This window comes from Vicia villosa, unplaced genomic scaffold (genome assembly GCF_029867415.1).
Source record: "Vicia villosa cultivar HV-30 ecotype Madison, WI unplaced genomic scaffold, Vvil1.0 ctg.000449F_1_1, whole genome shotgun sequence".
Lineage (NCBI taxonomy): Eukaryota > Viridiplantae > Streptophyta > Magnoliopsida > Fabales > Fabaceae > Vicia > Vicia villosa.
This window is the reverse complement of record NW_026705213.1, coordinates 971,487-993,011: the sequence shown is the minus strand read 5'-3', so window position 1 is coordinate 993,011 and position 21,525 is coordinate 971,487.

Sequence of the window (21,525 nt, the reverse complement as noted above, 5' to 3'; positions counted from 1 at the left end):
TCCAAATCACTAACAAACTACCTCCAATCCAATGGCTCTCAATCCTCACTCTCTAACTAAATCTCAGAACCTCAATCTATATAAACTACCTCCCTCCACAATTCAACTCTACTCGCCTCATTCATCACACTCACCTTTCACTCTTCATCACTCTCCAATTCACACCATTCATCCACCTTCCACTCTTCATTCTTCTCTCAATCACCATCACTCTGTCACATTCCCTCACGCCATTTTCATCTCTCCATCACCATTTTCAGTTACACAGATTCATCTTCATCGCCCTCACCTCACCATACGCACACTTTCAGAAAGCTTTTGATGTTCACCATTAGAACCTAAACAAGCTTGTGCTAAGCCCCTCACCTTCATCTCTCCGCTCACACGACTCAGAAATTCAGAAATTCAAAAAAAAAATGAAGTAGAAGAAGAAGAAAATCGAAGTGTAGAAGAGGAAGATTCGTGAAGCATTAAAGGAGCAAGGCATTACCTGAAGAGCCTCTGGTATTTTCTTCTCCACGTGAGCGTCTCAGAATCGTCGTCACCGGTAAGTTCTCTGATCGACTGCTCCGGCGCATCATTTGCTTGGTTCTTGATACCGATATGTAGAGGACTTCGAGTAGAATAGAAACCCTATCGCTCTGAGTTACGATCCGTTAATATCGCCATTCAATTTGTGGCGGTGAAGGTTAGGGTTCTTAGTGGTTCGTTTGAGTTTAGGTTGATTAGGAACGAATCATGAGGGATGGGGATTGGAGCGTAACTCAGAGGGAGGAGACGAAGGCGTACGGTTTGCGGTGGCCGGAGGACTCGATTTGGTCGGAGAAGATGAAGTCTCCTCCACCGCCGTTTTTTGGCCGTTTTGAGGGAAGAAAGAAATTGAGAGTTCAGCGAAGGGAGTTGATTCGCCACAAGACATAGAAAACCCTAATTTTACTTTTTAGTTATTTCTTTTATTTCTTTTTTTTACAAAAATCTGAAAACAAACAATTGCTGGGCCTTCCTGTTGGGCCAGCGCCCAGATTACTGAGCATGCCCCTAATTTCAATCTACACCCCTGGCCCATGTTGCTTGTTTTTCTTGCTGAAATCGTGATAAAAAAAAAGGATCCTTGGCCCGTACATGAATTGCTGGCACACCCTCTAATTCAGTTTGCACCCCCCTGACTCACATAAAACTTGATAGATTTTAGATTTCCTTTTTGAGTTTAATTTGTAGTTTCTTTTAGTCATTAATTGATAAAATTTCCCACATAAAACTCATAAAAATAAGTAGATTTTAGGTTAATTTTGACATTAATCTTTTGAACTCATTTCTTTCATAAAAATCAATAAAAATAATAGTACTTTTAATTCACTTTTGTGCTATATTTTGACTTGTTCTTTTTCATGCTTTTATGCTATTTTCAATACTCCACTTTTTGCTTTAATTTCCATGTTCTTCTATTCCTAACCTTAGGTAGAAACCATGATAACATTAGGTAGAAATTCTCTTCATACTTAGGCTAGTTTCTTTTTCTTTTCAACATAAAACATCTAAAAATACTCAAATAAAATCCCTTTAAAAAATACAAAGAAAATACTTAAAACACTAATAATCAAAGTGAAAATTCTTAAAAAAGGGAATGGAAGCTTGAACATCCCTTGCTTTAGGGAACGTTCGAGTGCTTGGATCTCCCTTGCTTTAGGGAACCATTCGAGCGTAAGTTCCCACTCCTAAAAAACACAAACCAAAGAGTAACTCGAGTTTCCCTTGCTTTAGGGATTTCCTCGAAACACTCAAACCCTCTCTTCTCTCCTTTCTTAAGGGCATCGTTATCTCCGCTCTAGTGCATCCTAGGTCGATCCCTTATGCAAGAGCGCGAGCGTTAACTCCGCCCAACTAAAAAACACAAAAACAAACAGAAACATGTGAGCCGAACTACGGCGCTCTGATTCCTGAAAAGGATACGTAGGCATCAAGTCGCGGGGCTTGAACGAGCACATTTGTAAATATTCCTTCTTTTCCCCGTATTTCTTTTGCATGCATTCACATATAGACATAGACATAGTACACACCCTTTAGATAGAAACAAACATAAGTGGATACCATCGAGTACGATGGGCGCGAGGGGTGCTAATACCTTCCCCTCGCGTAACCGACTCCCGTACCTAGATTCTCTGGTCGCGAGACCTTGTTCCTTCCCTTGTTAGGTTTCCTGATATTCCTTTCCCTTATGGGATAAATATATTGGTGGCGACTCTGTTCATTTTTCGCGAGCGTGCGACAGCTGGCGACTCTGCTGGGGATGTTGCTAGACCTATTGCGGGTCCATTCTTAGCGAGTCGATCCTAGCCTGCGTTTGTTTGTTTATTTACTGGGTGTTTACTTGTTTTATGTCTATACCTTGTATATATGTTTGCATGCTTATTCTTTGCCTGCATATCATGTTTATTTCTGTTTGCATATCATGCATATGGATTATATTCTGTGTTCCTTGGGGTTTTCTGTTCTGTTTTGCAGGCGGGGGGTTTTGTGTGAGGTAAAAGGCCCACTACCCAGGCCAGTGACACATAGGATTAGCGTGGATGCTCATGTTGACTCCCGTGGCCCTTGCTACGATCGAGTTCAACATGGGGTACCACAACTGGGCGAGGTTCTTTCATGGAACACTGTGTCTGGCACCCTTGCTGCCTCAAACACTTTGTACCCCATGGGAACTGTAGACCCTAGTGACCATTAGGGACCACCTGTCCGTGTCTAGACTACATACCCGTGAGATTGGGGTGGGACAGGAAACCTTGACTCCTACATACCTTTGGCTCTTCATATTTGAGGTCGGACCTTTATTTGGTCTGTTCTCATGGTGCTTGATATTCCGGTATTCAAAAAGGCGTCGAACCTTTGATCCTGTGACACTTGGCCTGTACAGAAGCTTCACATCAGCTATTCAGAGGATTGTGTGGTGGTTACTCAGATCATATGGACCTTGATCCCATGCTTGCATTGCATAACATCATCGTTTTATCCACTTCATTTGTGAGGAATTCTAAAGTCTATCTCCAAAAAAGAAATGAAAAGAAAAAGGAAATAGAAAAGAAGGAAAAAAGAAAAGAAAAGATATTCTATAAAAAAAGAAAGCTTTGATTTCAAAAAAAAAAAAAGAACAAAACAAAAAGTGTGTGAAAGAACTTTAGGATTCCTCGGAAATGAAACATTGCATTCATATCATCATACATTTCATGGTTCCGCATCAGAAGCTAATTGGGGTCCCTTTCAATCCAGATTTCTGCTTCATCAACGCCTTTGACTTCCCTACATCTGTATCATACAAGGATTAATCAGAAGAGAATCATGGACCATCTTGAACAGAATCAGGCTGAACTTCGTAAGGACTTGGATATCATGGGGGAGAGGATTACCCAACTCTTGGAGACTCTCCATGTTGTTGTTCAAGGGCAAGAAGAGCTTAGACAAAGTGTTGCTAAATTGGCTAATAGTACTCCGACTACTGTTGCTAATAGAGGATCAAAACCTGTGCCCGTGGAAGTTCCAAATAAGGAGGATTCACATCATGAGAACGATTCTGAACTCGAAGCTTTCAAGTTCCCAATTGAGGAAAATGAGAGGAAATTTCATCTCTTGGAAGAAAGATTGAAGGCTTTAGAGGGTCGAGGCTCTTCTGGTTTAAATGCTGTTGATTTGTGCCTAGTGCCTGATATCAAGATTCCTGCTAAGTTCAAAGTCCTTAATTTTGAGAAATACAAGGGTATTACTTGCCCGATAAGCCACATCAAGGCATTCTGCAACAAGATGGCTCCGTATGCGGAAAATGACAAACTTCTAATGCACTTCTTTCAGGATAGCCTCAGTGGGGCATCCCTTGAATGGTATACACGACTTGAACGAACCCATGTCCGCACATGGGATGAATTAGCAGAGGCTTTTCTCAAGCATTACAAATACAACAGTGACATGGCTCCTACTAGACTACAACTCCAAAGTTTAACTCAGAAGGTTGATGAGTCTTTCAAAGAGTATGCACAAAGATGGAGAGAATTAGCTTCCAGAGTCCAACCTCCTCTTTTGGAACGAGAGCTTGTAGACATGTTCATGAATACTCTGAAGGATCCTTATCTGAACATGATGATTGGATGTGCTTCCTCCGAATTCTCAAGTTTGGTTGTCGTAGGAGAACGAATTGAAAACGCTTTAAAGATGGGTAAAATCCAAGATATGGCCAATGCTTCTGAATTCACAGAAAAAGAGAAAAGTGAAACAAATGCAACCCCAGAGAATGGAGAAGAGGGACTCCCTGCTTATCCTCAGGTTCATGTTCTTAACTATCACCAAAATTACCAACAACAAGGTCCACGAAGGCCGAGGAGACCACCAAGAAAGATTGACCCGATTCCTATGACTTATAGTCAACTGCTCTCTCATCTACTCAATGAATCCTTGGTCCAACTAAGGGAGTCTAAGCCCCCTCCAACACCGATTCCTCAAGGATATGACTTAAATGCAAAATGTGAATACCATTCTGGGACATCTGGACATTCAACTGAGGATTGTAATATTTTGAAACACAAAGTCCAAGATCTCATCGACTCCAAAGCGATATCATTCACTCCAAATGGTCTTCACATAAATTGAAAGGTTCAAGGGGCTCCCGCACGAGGGATAAGCAAGACGTACTCTTATCTTGAGCATTGCATCACTCGCATTGCTCGAATCCCTAAAGTAAGGCAAAAGTTTACAACTCTTGGGTGACTTCGTTGGAGTTTTCTTTTGAAGTAATCTGAAGTATTTGGAAAGAACTGCAAAAAGTATTCAAGATCAACAAGTCCAGACGGAGTCAAGCCTCCTCAACTATGGCAATCATCAATTCATTTTTGCATTTCATTTGTAATTTTCCTTGTTTTGTTAAATGTTTCTTCCATGTAAAACTTGTTTGTTTTTTTAATGAAAATAAAAATGCATTGCATATGCTAGTTTCGAATCAATCCATTCGTGCTCACTCATATCTTTCTGTCTATCGATATCAAACTCTGGATTAAGCAAAAATATCAAAAGGAGAATGATGAAAAAATAAAAACGCAAAATCTAAAATTGTGTGCTTTTGAATAAAACCCCGCTGAGGATGTACAGGCATTGTTTCAAATCCCCAAACACTGGAGATATAAGGGAGATAGACCTTCGTTAACCCCTTTGAGCCTTGAAGTTGGAGTTTCTTTTCTATACAAAAAAAACCCTCACATTTAACCCAGGGGCAGGGTAGCATTCAATTAATCTGATCGAGCATTCAGAATTCATCAGGAGTATGCATCCAAGGATACAACAATGGTTATCTTTCAAAAAGATTGAGGAAAGTCAATACTACAATGGTAATCCCTCACCAATCAAAGAATGAGGCAGTCACAATCACTCCCACAAGTCAGAGATTCAGGATCACACGACTTATTCAAAAAAGAAAGGATTGAAAAAAAAAAAGAAGAGAGAGCCCGCTAAGTCAACAACTTGAAAATAAGTGACTTAGGCAAAAATTAGGGCATCCCGCTGGACTCCAAAATAAAATTCAAAAGAATTTGTCCAGGCAAAAGTTAGGGAAACAAAAAAGGAAAAACAAAAAAGTAGAAGCGAAAAACGAGGATTATAAGAACAAAGTCGTGTGATCAGACACCAAAAAGAAAGTGAGTGACTACCATGTCCAAGAAGACTTCACTGATTCCTCAATCATTTCAAATTCCTCTTGAGGGATGAACGCTCGTATCAGGTTAAGTTGAATTTAGGACTGGAGAACATCACGAAGAATGGGTGGGTTAGGTTAGACTTTGAGCCTTAAATCCTTTCTTTCTAAAACCGTGAACCAGGCCACGTTACAACCCTTAAAAGACCTAATTGAAGCAGGGTTATTTCAAAAGCAAGATTGTGTAAAACTGACTCCTAGATGTTTGCTTACCATTTATGTTGATATCGATATGACAAACAATTCAAACACTGAATGTCACAACTTTGTTTCAAAAACTTTGATCTCGAAGCTAGCATAAGCATTGCATTAAGATTATCGTCTTCAAAACAATCATCTTTTACTTGTGAATAAAGACTTGACATCAAGGAAGATCAAACAATGAACAACTGCAGAAAGAGTTGATTGATTCTATGAGCCATTCACTTCAAAGGTTGATTACTCCAAGGGGCAAGTTGTGTGAAGACTCTGTCAACTGAGGCATCCATTCAAGCTTTGATCAATCTGGGGCAATCAAGTCGAGGAATCTCTCTTGAGTTCAACCAATCTAGGGCAGTTACGTCGAGATTTGACAAATCTCTCCAAGGATCCTTTGGGGCAAAATCCTTCATAGTCCACGAATCTTGGGGCACAATCTTCTGAGTTGTATTGCTCTCCCCGATCATAGGAGTTTATTTCTCCTGAAACTTTGGTTTCTCCCCAAGCACATGAGTTTATTTCTCATGGGACTTGTTCCACTCCCCCAACCTGGTCTCCTTGTCTGAATTTCTCATCCTCAACATGGTGAATCGAGGGAATCTCCTCAAATTCACCATCCCCAAGCAATTCAAGATGTAGGGAAAGTCAAATGAAGTCACTTCCTCCCCAACAAAGCTACATTCCAACCCTCAAGGCAGTTGCCAATAGTCTTTGGTACTGTAGGGTTTCCAACACCGATTCATATTGGCATCTCAAGACAACAAGCAACGGACCCCAATGATCATGCTTCTCTATCTCACTAACACCTTTATTTGGCACTTTTGCATATAGAACCCATTGCATATAGCATTGCATCCTCAAAAGCGTAGCATATCCGTCAAAACGGATCATTACGCCATAGAAAAATTCAAACATGCATCAAAGTATAAGCTAGATAATACAGATCAACACCCAATCAAGATAACAATACTTACCCACATAAAAAGTTGTCCTCACAAACCTCGACTGATATCTGCTACTACACCACAAACTTCCTCAAACCATGGTGCCAATACCTGGTATTCTCAATCCCCAAAAGAAATCTTATCTTCTCTCTCCTGTCTTTCTTCGTCAAAATCGTTGTCTCCGAGGTTATTTCCCGTGTGCTGCGTGCAAATTAGAGTGCGAATGAGGGTGGGCATTCAACCCATCTCATTTTTCAATCGTTTGAATAACCATACTTGGTGTGTGGTAATTCGAATGATTGCCACTCTTGAAGAGTTATACCCCACCTTTGGCCTGAGGGATTAATGTAGTTCTTATGCTTCGCAAGCATCAACATCTTCGTGATTATGTCTTTTGATCGAGTCTAGTCGTCACTAGTCTCCGTGGTCCCTTCCCCTCGTACGGGAAAACTTTTAGATCCAACCCCTGTGTTGTGTATCCTTTACCTTCCGTCCTGGCAAACCATTTCAAAACTAATTCCCAATCCCCAACCTCAGTGTTGATATTAATTCTTTCTTCCCTCGACCTCAGTGTCGATACCTTTCTTTTCCAACCTCAGTGTTGATGTCTATCCTTTTCTTGTCCAACCTCAATGTTGATGTCTATCATTCCTTCACTGACTTCTGTGTCGATGCCGATCGTTATTCACAACCTCAGTATTGATGTCTATCCTTTTCTTGTCCAACCTCAATGTTGATGTCTATCATTCCTTCACTGACTTCTGTGTCGATGCCGATCGTTATTCACAACCTCAGTATTGATGTCTATCCTTTTCTTGTCCAACCTCAGTGTTGATACCTATCATTCCTTCACTGACTTCTGTGTCGATGCCAATCGTCATTCACAACCTCAGTGTTGGTGTTTATCTTTTCTTGTCCAACCTCAGTGTTGATGTCCTCGACCTCAGTGTCGACGCCTTTCCTTTCACAACCTCAGTGTTGATGTCCCCCAACCTCAGTGTTGATATGCTCCAACCTCAGCGTTGATGTCCTCCAACCCCAGTGTTGATGTTTATCCTTTCTTTCAATTCTTGTGGGTCGTGAGTTCGTTATTCTCACCCCGACGTCGAGTCATAGATCGTACGAGATCCTCTCCTGTTGTCGAGTCGATGTTGAGTCATAGGTCGCACGAGATCTTTTTTCCTTCCAGTCCTGAAGATCGTACGAGATATTCTCCCGATGTTGAGTCGTAGATCGCACGAGATCTTATCTTTTCAGTCATTGTTTCATGCAACCATCCTTTTGGAAAACCTTGTATTGGCACCGTTACCACGTTACAAGCTACCACCATTCAAATCCATTACTCATTGTAAATTCTTCCACCAGAAAAAAAAAATCTCTTTCCCCAGCAGATAACAAAAACAAAAAATAAGGATAACACTTACACCATCTTCTCTTTAGGACAAATTTCTGGTACTTTAATATTTAATCTTCTTCTACCTAGAATGTTCGAAAGGCTAGCGCCAATCTCACCTTCAGGTTTAAGACGATTAAATAGGGGCAACTGTCATACCCCAAATTTGTCCTACCCCCTTATTTTAACTGGCTTATACTTCCCATTTCATCTGCATACCTCCATTAGGGCATTAACATAACTCATACATCATTAATATCTAAAAGCATGTGATCAAAGGTTATAAAGCAAGCTGAGTTCCACTTGGGTGTCAGTACAAGGTATTTGGTCGTCACGAACTTCATTGAACTCAGGGCTTCTCAAGAGATCAAATATTTAGGTGGTTCATCAAGGATTCAAATAAATTTGCTTGGAATTAATACTTTGATTCTTTCTCAAATAAATAAAGTCATGAAGTTACCTCTCAAATAAAGGAATTAGAAGTTTTGGGTATGTGCTCATTGAGGCCCATTAATTGGAGATGGAATTTAAGTTCTATTCTTTCAGTTACTTGGTGCGTGTCATACAAGTTTGATATGGATTAGAAGATTGAATTGAAGTCAATGTTTCTCTGAGAAGTGAAGTCGAATTTGGATTCATGAACACTTTAAAGTCGAATTTGTGTTTACATTTGTCAAATTAATCAAAGTTCTCAAGCATACAAGATTGGAAGATAAAGTGGAAGGAATTTGGAATATTTGCAAAAGCTTTATTACTTGAAGTTCGACATTCAATTCAAGCTCATTCAAGTATTATCCAAGTTTCATTCATTCTTCATGTCATTGAGATCTAGAGGTAAAATCGGAAGGAACGTTGTTGAGATGCCCACAAAGTCAAGAGATAAATTCAAAGACTCATTGGACTCAAAGTTCTTCATGAGAGAAAATTTATAAGATTACAAAATGAATGTCCAAAGGTTCTCTTTCATTACAAGAGTCCAACCAATATGCACAAAGCCCATCTATACAAAGCCCATTACAAAAAGGTCAGAATTGAAAGGCTACACAAAAGGGTCAACTGTTGACCGTTGAAAAAAGACACAACTAACTTTTCTAAGGCTTGTTATCTTTAAAATCTCTAAAGACTTCTTCGTACAGCTTCATACTATTTCCATGGTGCACCATGTGTTGCTTTCAAGTCATGCCAAAACCTACACATTCCTAATCATTCAAGCTCACAAATCAGTCCATACAGAACCATTAACCAAACCAATTTCAAACTAGAAGTCCAAAATACTCAGTTCAAAAACAGTCCCTAACAGCCTAACAAAAACTTCACCTCCTAATTTCCAAGCTCTTTGTCTTCAAGCTTTAAACTCTGTGCACTCCATGCTTCATTAAACCAGATCAGCCCCTGTACCACATTCAAATTAAAACCTATATAAAAAGAAACACTTACAGCATTATAGGTTCGTATAACAGCCAAGGAAGCCTATTCAAAACACCCGTCAAGAAGAAAAATTCAGAAACTCACCTCAAGAGTCAAACATAACCATGTGCTCAGTTCAATCCGTCACTTGACATTTAAAGCAGACCTGCAACATCAAGCCGCGTTAACCAATCCAGTTCCAAACCCGTCAATAAAAGCTCATTTCACATAGCCTAAACCACTAACCTGCAGCATACAAATCCAGTTTCAAAGTTCAAACAATAACAAGCTCACCTACCGACACAAAAATCCAATAAAAAACCAGCTGCAACTTCAAACCGAAAAAGTCGGCAACCACCAAACCTTGCAATTAGCAATAACATGTCCGAACCAGCAGCATAGAAAAACTCACCAATTGAATTCTAGCAGAAATTGGCAGGAGGAATATCGGGAAACAGAAAACAAAACTACATCCATTTTTACTAATAAATCCTCATAACTAACTTTCCTAACAGCTCTAACAGAAGTATAACCAACCATCTCTAACCTATAAAAATCTAACCTTTTTCAACAATCAGACCTCACAAAAATACTCATCAATATACATACCATACATCCATCAAGCAAACATACATGAAATCCAATCCACCCTGCATTAAAAGACCGAGTAAACCGGTTCAGAAAAAGATTCCAATTCTCTGCATTCAACATACTAAACAGCCTACATACAATACATAGAGAATCCCTCCCACTCATACACAAAAATTAGCTATTGACATTACGGCTAACTCGACAATTATCAGTCACTAACATTCTAACCTCTTCGCCTATTCCTTAACAAAATTTTTCCAATAACTAACTTCACAAAAAAAAAACAACATCATAACTAACTTTTTTCCCCCACCTTTCAATTTCAAATTATCAGTAACTACCTCCAAACCTCTATAACAGAAACTAACAACCTGGTTACAAATTCAGTTACAAACCTAACCGATTCATAACAGATTCCTAACCACCACCCTAACCACTTAACTAACTTAACAGAATCAAAACTAACTCAAAAAGAAACTTCAATCCTCACCCTCCAAATCACTAACAAACTACCTCCAATCCAATGGCTCTCAATCCTCACTCTCTAACTGAATCTCAGAACCTCAATCTATATAAACTACCTCCCTCCACAATTCAACTCTACACGCCTCATTCATCACACTCACCTTTCACTCTTCATCACTCTCCAATTCACACCATTCATCCACCTTCCACTCTTCATTCTTCTCTCAATCACCATCACTCTGTCACATTCCCTCACGCCATTTTCATCTCTCCATCACCATTTTCAGTTACACAGATTCATCTTCATCGCCCTCACCTCACCATACGCACACTTTCAGAAAGCTTTTGATGTTCACCATTAGAACCTAAACAAGCTTGTGCTAAGCCCCTCACCTTCATCTCTCCGCTCACACGACTCAGAAATTCAGAAATTCAAAAAAAAATGAAGTAGAAGAAGAAAATCGAAGTGTAGAAGAGGAAGATTCGTGAAGCATTAAAGGAGCAAGGCATTACCTGAAGAGCCTCTGGTATTTTCTTCTCCACGTGAGCGTCTCAGAATCGTCGTCACCGGTAAGTTCTCTGATCGACTGCTCCGGCGCATCATTTGCTTGGTTCTTGATACCGATATGTAGAGGACTTCGAGTAGAATAGAAACCCTATCGCTCTGAGTTAAGATCCGTTAATATCGCCATTCAATTTGTGGCGGTGAAGGTTAGGGTTCTTAGTGGTTCGTTTGAGTTTAGGTTGATTAGGAACGAATCATGAGGGATGGGGATTGGAGCGTAACTCAGAGGGAGGAGACGAAGGCGTACGGTTTGCGGTGGCCGGAGGACTCGATTTGGTCGGAGAAGATGAAGTCTCCTCCACCGCCGTTTTTTGGCCGTTTTGAGGGAAGAAAGAAATTGAGAGTTCAGCGAAGGGAGTTGATTCGCCACAAGACATAGAAAACCCTAATTTTACTTTTTAGTTATTTCTTTTATTTCTTTTTTTTACAAAAATCTGAAAACAAACAATTGCTGGGCCTTCCTGTTGGGCCAGCGCCCAGATTACTGAGCATGCCCCTAATTTCAATCTACACCCCTGGCCCATGTTGCTTGTTTTTCTTGCTGAAATCGTGATAAAAAAAAGGATCCTTGGCCCGTACATGAATTGCTGGCACACCCTCTAATTCAGTTTGCACCCCCCTGACTCACATAAAACTTGATAGATTTTAGATTTCCTTTTTGAGTTTAATTTGTAGTTTCTTTTAGTCATTAATTGATAAAATTTCCCACATAAAACTCATAAAAATAAGTAGATTTTAGGTTAATTTTGACATTAATCTTTTGAACTCATTTCTTTCATAAAAATCAATAAAAATAATAGTACTTTTAATTCACTTTTGTGCTATATTTTGACTTGTTCTTTTTCATGCTTTTATGCTATTTTCAATACTCCACTTTTTGCTTTAATTTCCATGTTCTTCTATTCCTAACCTTAGGTAGAAACCATGATAACATTAGGTAGAAATTCCCTTCATACTTAGGCTAGTTTCTTTTTCTTTTCAACATAAAACATCTAAAAATACTCAAATAAAATCCCTTTAAAAAATACAAAGAAAATACTTAAAACACTAATAATCAAAGTGAAAATTCTTAAAAAAGGGAATGGAAGCTTGAACATCCCTTGCTTTAGGGAACGTTCGAGTGCTTGGATCTCCCTTGCTTTAGGGAACCATTCGAGCGTAAGTTCCCACTCCTAAAAAACACAAACCAAAGAGTAACTCGAGTTTCCCTTGCTTTAGGGATTTCCTCGAAACACTCAAACCCTCTCTTCTCTCCTTTCTTAAGGGCATCGTTATCTCCGCTCTATTGCATCCTAGGTCGATCCCTTATGCAAGAGCGCGAGCGTTAACTCCGCCCAACTAAAAAACACAAAAACAAACAGAAACATGTGAGCCGAACTACGGCGCTCTGATTCCTGAAAAGGATACGTAGGCATCAAGTCGCGGGGCTTGAACGAGCACATTTGTAAATATTCCTTCTTTTCCCCGTATTTCTTTTGCATGCATTCACATATAGACATAGACATAGTACACACCCTTTAGATAGAAACAAACATAAGTGGATACCATCGAGTACGTTGGGCGCGAGGGGTGCTAATACCTTCCCCTCGCGTAACCGACTCCCGTACCTAGATTCTCTGGTCGCGAGACCTTGTTCCTTCCCTTGTTAGGTTTCCTGATATTCCTTTCCCTTATGGGATAAATATATTGGTGGCGACTCTGTTCATTTTTCGCGAGCGTGCGAAACTCACAAGGTCAAATTAAAAGATGAGCTGCTTGAGAAGCAAAATAGGGTTATATATGTGGAATCTAAGAAGAGACTAAGGACTAGTGTTGGTTTGAGGAATGATTTTATCAATGATATGGCTGAAAGGAAGATGCAACAAAATCACTAAGAAGAGGAGAATCTTTTAGCCTCCTAAAAGAAAATGGAAGACAAGTATAAGGCTCAGATTGAAGATTTGAAGTAACAACTCAAAGATAAAGATGAAAATATCAAAGAAGAGTATGCTCATAAGAAAAGGATGCATTTTCAACTCCTTGGACTCCAGGTTCAGTTGAACAAGGCCTCGGAAAATATTAAGAAGCTCAAAACGCATATTGAAGACAAGGGGAAAGCTCCAATGGAAGCTCAGTCTGAAGGGGTTGATAATAGTGATCAGTGGGAATTGAAGCATCGTTACTTGGATGGCATAATCAACAGAAGGGATGTACTTATCCATGAATTGATCAAAAGACCAAAACATGAAGACACGAATAAATTCTTCAATGAAGTCCAGGCATGGAGCAAAAAGCACCTTGAACGGAGGGAGTTGTTAGACGGTGACAACTTATCTAGAGAGGGGGTGAATAGATCACCAAGCCAAAAAATACAAATAAAATTTGGGTTTGAAAGTTAATAGAAAAGAGTAAGAGTCGAAGGTTTTATTATAGATCATTAAGTCGTCTATACGAGTCTAGTTATTCGAACTCAGATATGCAAGGGCCTTATGGAATGAACAACATAATACAACGAATTTATTAACTTGAATCAAGTATCACAATATTATTCGTTTAAATTAATTTCCTAACAAAGCTATTTCCAATGATAACAAGCAAAAATATGGAGCTATACAATTTATCAAACACTTTGTGTGCGAACGAAATTTCAGAATTTTCCTTTGTGATGTCTTGATATGAAAAAACACTTATAATAAAAAGTGATTATAAGCTAATCAACTACCACTTTAAAACAAAAATATTCATAGAAAATTCTTACGAGTCTATCGTTTAAGCAATGATATTTGACAAATTGCTTAATGAAAAATAAAGCAAGTAAAGAGATAAGAGAGAGATCGACACGGGGATTTGTTTAGGCAGTTCCCCACTTCATCCTCGCGTGTGGTTACGCCTGCCCCCAATTCCAATTTGGAATTAGGAAAATTTCTTAATATGAAAAACATTGATTACAAGAGAAGTGTTCCAAGAGAAACCCTAAAAACACAACCATTTGATTTTTATTCAACCCCTTCTCTTCTTTTGATCTTGAACAAGATAGGACACAATAGCTACCAAATGATTATTTGACTATTTCTACTCCTTTGTGTTCTTTATCTCTAAATATTTTGTACACGATCAATTGCACCTATTATAACACAAGACCTTTGGATTTGATTCGCCATTATCTCACTACTTCCTTTGCGTTATTTATCTCCAAAGGATTTTCACTTAGCCGCAATCCTTTCTTGAAAGACTTGAACGAAACCCCCCCCCCCCCCCCAAATTTACCAAAGATCTTGGAGGGCAAATCCGAGGTTTTTCCGCATGAAACCCCTGTACAATTCTCAACCCAATATTCTCGGCTACACAAAAGCCTAATTGGACGTTATCAAACCTCGTCTAGATGGCACCCCGACAAAAGAGGATTATGTGTGATTTGTCAGTGTGTATGCATAGGTTGGAGGTTGAAGGTGAATAGCAATTGTAGTAAATTTTTATAGTTTCATCAAGTTGGAATGATGCATGAATGATGTATTTATAGTTGTGGAAGCTTGGTGGAAAAAGGAGGAAATTCAGAATTAAAAGAAATTAAAGAAAATGACCTAATAAACAATATGTGTCAACCTATAGATTGTATGTGCCGACACATAGTATTAAAAATAACAGCATGTGTCAGTCTAAAGGAGTCTATGTGTCGGTTAAAACAAAAAAGGAGCTACAACCTTATTTATGCATGTACATGTGCTGACCTATGTGTCTTATTTGTCGGAACATACTTAAATAATTAATTTTATGTGTCAGCCTAAATGAAATAGAGGCTACATGTTTTGTTATTGAGTTTTATGTGTCAAACTGAAGGTCATATGTGCTAGCACATAAAATTGAAGTTACAGTATGTACGTGTCTGAAAGGCTTATGTGTCGGCCAAGCTTTGACATAGACTACAAGCTTCAATATTGATTTACATATGCTGGCCTTAAAAGGTGCATGTAACGGAACATGCAATGGATTTTAATGCAGAAAACTATTTTTCATGATTTTGGCCCATATCAAACTCACCTCCATGATCACTTCGGATAGTCCAATAAAATCTTGAGTAATCGTCTACAATTATAAAACCATAATAATTTCCACCTATTATTTTGGTCCGTGATGATCTAAATAAATCCATGTGAAGGAGATCAAGGGGTATCGATGTTGAAACAACATTTTTAGATTTAAACGAGACTCTTGTTTGTTTTCCCTTTTGACATGCATCTCATAGGTGATCTTTTGAAGTTTTTATTTTTGGTAGACCAATTACTAAATCTTTTGCAACTATATTATTAAGTAGATCAAAGTTGATGTGTGTCAAACGTCTATGCCATAGCCATGAATCTTCACTCATGGTAACAAGATATTTTTCATTATTCAAGGATACATCTCTTAAGTCTAGCATATATATATATATATATGTATATATATATTTGGGTTTCCGGTAAGTTTGAACCTTTTTCTTCCAATTTTAACGGGATTGTAAATGAGTTCTTTGGGATGCATGGTCCTATTGAATAAAGGTAGATTCTTTGTCTTGTGGTTGTGTTTCAAATATTTTTTTCCTGTTTCGGTTGTGGAGGATTTAGAAGAGTCTTTGAGAGCACTCATTATGCGTTCTTGAGATAGTTCTTGTCATTATAGTATAGAGAGGTATGTGTTGGAAAATGGTGAAGATAAAGTTATTTTTCTGTCGAGGATTTATGTAAAGTTTAAGCATTCAAATCTGTTGAATCATACAGGGAAGCCTCAGTTGGCATTGGTTTTAACAAAAATCGAGTGGTAAAGTCCTATTTACAAAATTTTAGTTTTAACGTATTTTTTTCGTTTTAATCTGTCAAACATCAAATTTGTTGACAAATTCTAAGTCTTCCTCATCATCCTCATCATCATCATCATCACATCATCATCAATAACAACAACATTGATGAATGTAAATGGTTGTTTCGCATCAAAAGGAATCCAGAATGAACTATCTCTAGATACAAAGCCCGCCTAGCTGCAAAAGGATACACAAAATGTCGAAGAATATATTTTAAAGAGGCATTCGAACTTGTTATTCAGCCACAAATAATTAAAATCATTCTCACAATTGCCCTTGGATATCAGTGGATTATGAATCAACTAGATGTTAACAATTATTTCCTCCAAGGCATTCTAGAGGAGTATGTTTGCATGGCTTAGCCACCCAATTTGAAAGATGCTTAACAATCCCATCATGTTTGTAAACTTCATAAAGCCATCTATGCTTTACATCAAGCACCGGGACCATGGCATTATGTTCTCAAATCATTCATTCATACTAATGGGTTTCATATGAGTAAGAATGATCAACCATTGTTCATATATTACAAAGGTACAACCATTTCTAATTTCTTATTCTATGTTGATGGTTGATTATATTCTACTCACTTGTAATGAAACAAAGTTTTTCACTCAATTTATCAACCCCTTGTCTCAACAATTCTCTCTCAAAAATATGTGTCCCCCTCACTAATTTCTAGGGGTTGAGTTAATCCATAGAGTTGCTGAAATATTCCTCCTTTCACAACACAAGTGTATATGTGACATTTTGGAAAATTTTGACATGGTTTATGCTAAACCATCATCCTTATTCCACTTTTATGCTCACACTACATGATGGCAACCCTGCCATTGATTGCACTCAATACATAAAAGTCATAAGTGCTTTGCAATACTTAAACCTCATGTCTCATTTGATGTCAACAAACTCTATCAATATATGCACAAACTTACCACCCTCCACGTCAAGTACCTTAAAAGGTCACATAGGTACATCAAATCCACCATTAATTTTGGTATCATGTTTAAGAAACCACATTCCTTTCAACTTCTCGCCTACAATGATGCTAATTGGGCTGGCAATTCCGATGATCGCACGTCCACGTCTGTGTACATTATATATTTTAGTGGTAATATTTATCCAGGAAATTATCGTCTCCACAGGGACTAGTGCATTGAACTCTCGTTTAACAGTTTCCAAAGTTATGAGTTTGGATTGAATTTTTTAAAGCATAAAAATGGAAAAGTAAATATTAACACAAAAATAATTCATTCTTCAGAGAGAAGAGACTTATCAAGCATGCATATAATCTACTTCTCATAAACTTAAACTTATCGACCAGTTATACTAAACCTACAATACTACTCAATGTCATCCAACATCGCTCACACTCTAAGTCATTTCTAACCCAAAGTAGAGATAAATACTACATCATCTCGGCGACAATCTCTCATCCAACCTCAACAACTCAGCAGACATCCATATCATTTGCATTGACGATCTCTCAACTGACACAACTAACACGGAAGCATTAAGCTTCGACACCCATAAAGATTGTTAGCTATAAATCTATGTCTAGAATCTAGAAAGTAACAGATAATCATTTAAGATAAGGATTCGAGCAGTATATGTCTATAACAACTCAAACCCCGAGCACAGAGCAAAAAATCTAAGACAACCATCGACAAAGATTTGTAAAGCAACTTAAATCTAACGCCATGGGTGACAAATATACATGAGTTCAAAGTAAATATACATACAAACCCAACAAATGAATAATACACAAAGAAGAAGAGAAATGAACCACAAATCTCCCGGTTTATCAACGCCAATTGATGAGCAATCTACTCCGGATCATCCATATGCAAGCTCCATTGTTGTTTCTATGCCTCAATTTACCAAAAAAATGAAGGTTGGTGGAGTTGGAAACAAACCATAACCTAAAAATGTGTATTTTTCCCATTTTAACGCATTTATGCCCATCAAGACTCGCCAGACGAATGACACCAGTAGCGACCTGCAGAATTTTCACATTGTTTTGGCCATAACTTGAGAACCGTAACTCCGATTTGCGTCAGGTTTGAAGTGTTGGGAAGCTTATTCAATTTCCTATCTAACAACGACTAAATATCAACAAAATTGATGACTTTTATCATATGTTTTTAGCCTTATTCGTTGACGAATTGCTCAAAATCGTACTTTTGAAGCGGTGTCTTTGACACTTTATTGCTCATGCTCCAAACACGCATCAATACCTACAAAACGAATAGAAACTATCAAACGGTACATAAATGAATCAAAAACTCAATTAATCACAAAGTATACGTATTTATGTAATATACACTAAAACGCGTATAAATTGAGAAAAAAGAGAAGATAAGTGCCGCAAGAGAGAGAAAGTTAGAGAGAGAAGCTGGGTAAAGGTCTAGTTTGCTTCCCTGAGGTTTGTTTCCATGGCCAAATAAATGAACGCTTCTGGTAATGACTGGATTAAGGTAAACAGGAAGGGGAGAAATGTTTTTGCTAGCAACAAATGGGATATCTTTAAGAGTCCCATGGAAGGTGACAGACGTGCTATCACTTCTTTTTTCATTACGGACTTTGAACAAAAATGGGGAGCCAAAGATCTTTTTTTTCGAGTTTAAAAACCTTGGTGTGGTGGATGAGATTGTTATACCACCAAAGAAAGATTGGAGAGGCGAGAAGTACGGTTTCGTGAGGTTTGCCAAGGTTGAAGATGTCAGATTGTTGGAGGTTAAACTAGATAATCTTTGGCTCGATGGGAGGAAGCTGAAGGCCAATGTATCTAGGTTTAAAAGGAAAGATCAGAGAGGAAATTACAAAGCAGTTCCCCAGATATCTGTTAGGCCTGGACCGACCGGTTTCGTGAAAAGAAGTTAGATTGGGGAAATGGGGGTGGAATCAACAATGTTCTTAGGAAGCAATCTTTTACCTACGCGGAGTCGTTGAAACATAGTGATCCGTCTAGATTTAATTCTAACCAAGGGGATGTTTCGAAGAAGAACTTTTTGAATAAAAGCAAATCAGGGGAAGTCAGCAATATAGAGGTAACCAACAAAACTTTCTTTTACAGTTCTAAAGCGGAAGAAATAGACCGTTTTCGAAATGCAATGGTGGGTATATCGAAAGCACCTAGGATGGAATATGGTGTGAGCAAGAGCTTGTTGGAGGAGGGCATCTTCTCTGTAGTGGCAACACCTCTAGGCCCAAACCTGTGCTTGTTGGAAGAGAAAGCGGTGGGGGATTTATAGCTGTTACTAAGGGATGCAGCGGATTGGAAAGATCGCTGGTTTAAGGAGGTTAGGAAGTGGACAAAGAAGGACATAGAATGTTTTAGATCTGTGTGGGTGTCTATTTATGGTATACCTTGCTTTGTGAGGAACAGAAGATTTTGTGAGATCCTTCTTTCCGATGTTGGGGTGGTGGCTAATGACGACGGGCTTGAAGATAACCAGATCCGGATGGACGTCACAAACGTGATAGTGTTCACTAACCAGATTGATAGGATTAACAGGAAGATTGTTGTCTCTGTGGATGGTGAGTGGTACAATGTCCTTGTGAAGGAGGATGCGATGGTGAGGGTGGGTGGTTTGGAGGACGCTTGGTCCGATTCGGTGTTTTCTTCGGAGGAATCGGTTGAATCGGAATCAACGGCAGAGAGAGAATCGGTGGAGGAAGAGGAGGAGGTCGCAGACAGCGCGTGGGTAGGTGATAAAGGCATGAGTTCCTAGAGACGTGTCAGAGGAGCAGCAAAGCCTAAAACAGAGGAGTAGGGAGGAAGGAATCATGGTGAGGGTGTTAAGGTTTCAGGCTACAAAGAGTGTTTTTCTCTGTCAGTGAAGGAAGCACAGGGTGGCTCAGATAGCATTTCAAGTGATAGTCTGTCTAGGGTGGAGTGTACCGGGAACGTTGCTTTTTCTGGGAGGGACAGCTCTGATGGTTTTGAAACGGCGAAGCAGGGTATGGATGAGGAGAGAGTCAACAATCCTAGCTTTATGGAATTGGGCACTGAGGGACCCATTTGTTTTGGGCCCAACGAAAATTTGGGGGAGGCCCGGCTTCTTAATATGGACTTAGGCAGAGTTGGCTTTTCTAATAAAAAAGGCACTGGCGCGGTTTTGTCTTCTAGCGCAGATTTTTTTAAAAACAAATCCCTTTACATTGGTGGGACCTGATATCTTGGAGAAGGACACTGTTTTTTTGGAAGAAGGTATTTCCATGCACGTAGGAAGGGATAAAGGCGTGGGTGAGGTATTGTCTTTTGATGACCAGTGTTTTAAACTGAAAAATTCCAAGAAGGTGAGAAAGCACATGAGGGAGATTTTTAACTTGGGTGATAGGGTGGATAATTTCACTTATCCTCCAGAATTGTTGTTTCCTTTGCAAACCGAATTTGATCACAAGACTGTCAAGGGAGACAATTTTGAGGAGCAATCGTTTTCGAACAACTCTCTTACGCATTCGGATGTGAGGAACTACAATGCTAGAGTGATCAAAAGGGGATTAGGAGCATCGTTTGAGGGGCTGTGGAAATCTATGAACATGTTGGGAATTTCAAACTCTTCGGAATTTTGCAACCCAATTAAAAAATTGGAGGAGATGGAATTACGTGGTCACAAAGGGAATGAGGTTTTGAAGGAGACTAACAATGGGTTGAAATGATTATTTTTCTCTAAATATTAGAGGAGGTGGCAAGAGGGTGAAGAGGAAGAGAATTGGCTTCAATATTCAGAGAGGAAGGGTTGATTTAGCTTTTTTACAAGAAACTAAGTTGAGGAATGTACAACATCAATATGTTAAGGAGTTGTGGGGAGATGAGTGGGTGGAGTGGTCTCATTTAGAGGCCGAAGGGGCTTCGGGAGGTATTCTCATTATATGGAGGAAAGATTTCTTCAATCTTATTTATAGTTTTCGCGGAGAGGGATTCTTAGGCGTTTGTGTGGAAAAGGATAACAAAAGAATCTATTTTATCAACATTTATGCTTCTTGTGATCATAATGTTAGAATGAACTCTTGGAGGAAGATAGTGGACTTGAAGAGGAGGAGTATTGTTGGCTCTTGGTGTATAGGAGGGGATTTCAATATTGTCACATCTTCGGAGGAGAGAGTTGGAATTTCGAAGAAGAATTATAAAAGGGAGATGGACGATTTTAAAGATTTCATTAAAGAGATGGAGTTGGTGGATCCACCCACGATAGGAGGGAAGTTCACTTGGTCAAATAAGTGTGGTAGTGCGATGAGTAGATTGGATAGATTTCTTTTATCTTCATCCTTTATTGATGATTGGAAGGTCGAAGGCCAAACTATAGGAGAAAGAGATGTGTCGGATCACGCTCCCATTTGGATTCGAGACAACAAGAGGAATTGGGGTCCTAAACCTTTTAGATTCAATAATCTTTAGTTTAGCCACAAGGACTTTTA